Source organism: Stegastes partitus, unplaced genomic scaffold, assembly GCF_000690725.1.
Source record: "Stegastes partitus isolate 25-593 unplaced genomic scaffold, Stegastes_partitus-1.0.2 Scaffold1670, whole genome shotgun sequence".
Classification (NCBI taxonomy): domain Eukaryota; kingdom Metazoa; phylum Chordata; class Actinopteri; family Pomacentridae; genus Stegastes; species Stegastes partitus.
The window spans coordinates 183,758-185,223 of NW_007579401.1; the positions used below are offsets into that span (position 1 = coordinate 183,758).

General features: G+C 49.0%; 1 protein-coding gene across 4 annotated transcripts in view; it reads right to left on the reverse strand.

The window, feature by feature from the left end:
- Window positions 1-1,111, reverse strand: part of slc31a1 (solute carrier family 31 member 1) — a 10,010-nt gene extending 8,899 nt beyond the window's left edge. For all 4 annotated transcript variants that reach the window (XM_008301426.1, XM_008301425.1, XM_008301427.1 and 1 more), the window contains exon 1: window positions 948-1,111. The gene's annotated coding sequence lies outside the window, so the exon portion shown is untranslated. The remainder of the gene's footprint in view (window positions 1-947) is intronic.
- Window positions 1,112-1,466: the final 355 nt, after the last annotated feature.

A 1,466-nucleotide genomic window follows, 5' to 3' on the forward strand; every position in this document is an offset into this window, starting at 1 on the left:
GCCTGAACGGCGAGGAGCTGCCTGAACGGCGAGGAGCTGCCTGAACGGCGAGGAGCTGCCTGAACGGCGAGGAGCTGCCTGAACGGCGAGGAGCTTTCGTGCGGCCTTCTGTTCTTTTGAAGGTTTTAGTTTCGTGTCCAGGTGAAGACTCGAGAACAAAGCCGACTGTGTTTTAATCAGAGCTGTTAATCAAACATGCTGCCATCTCTGAAATGTTACCAAACCTGAGTGTGTGTGGACTTCCTTGTTTTGGTGTCTCTGCCTTCAGTCTGCTTATTTCCTTGTCGCTCCCAGTCCTCTGGTTCTGACCCGGTTCGCTTCTCACACTGCCTGTTCTGGCTTGGTTCTGCTTGGTTCTGCTTCTCTGTCACTTCCATCTGTTACTCCTCAAAGTATTTTACGTACGACCAAAATGAGGACAGACAACGATCGGTTTCAGTGATTCAGGTACCCAGACTCCATCCAAACACCTGCCAAGCTGATGCCGCCTTGCGAGCGTGCGCTTGTGTGCACGCGGAAGATTTGAACTTGCACCTGTTCCGACAGCGCACGCACCGCTCGGTAATCGGCGTGCACGATATCCACCAACCACTGTTGGTAATTCCCTTAGAACCAGACTCCTCTTAAATCCTATCAATTTCGTGCAGCACAACAGAAGGACACTGCGGGGCAGATGAGTTTAAATCAAGTGAAGAAGAGCGAGGCTTTATGGGAATAAGGACTCTGCAGGTGAAATACATTGAGCCGAATTTACTGACAGACTGGTCCGTTTGTGGAACCGTCACAAGTTCCTGCCTCCTGAGTGTATGTTTTCAGGTACGGCCAAAAATCCTCAAACTGCACTGTTTTTCTGGGGAGTTTGGTACGGTAGCCAATAGCCTGCTAGCGTGTAGCATCAGAGGTCACTGACAGAGTTGTTAAGACACAAAAACAGGTGCTGAGTTTACCTGGAAATTACTCGGGAGTTGTTTTTCTTTTCCTCCTCCGTTCCGGCTCCGAAACGCGAAACTAAATCCTTTCGTATAAAACAGAATAGGAGAAGAGAAAGAAGAAGAAAGTCGTCCCTCTCCGTAACTTCTCTGCACCGTCTGCCTGCGCCGCTTCCGCAGGCTGCGTCATCACGGTTTTACGTAGCGCAGGGGAGGAGCTTAGAAGAGGCAGGACAACAACACAGTGGACCAATCAGAGGGGGAGTTCTGGGTTCAGGGGCGGAGCTTTAGTGGGGCCACGTACGCAGCGTTTGAGGTGCTGTGATCATGTGATCCCCTGAATGCCCCATGTGATGAGAAGCTGAAAAACAGAATTAGAAATGATGCCGGGTGTGTTTTACTCCCTCATCAAGAAGACAAATAACAATAATGATTAAAATTATTAAAATTCTGGCCCAAAACTCTGGCAACATGTACCTATACTGTCCAAAACCTGCATATCGACAAAAGTGTCACAAACTTGGATATTAAGAGACA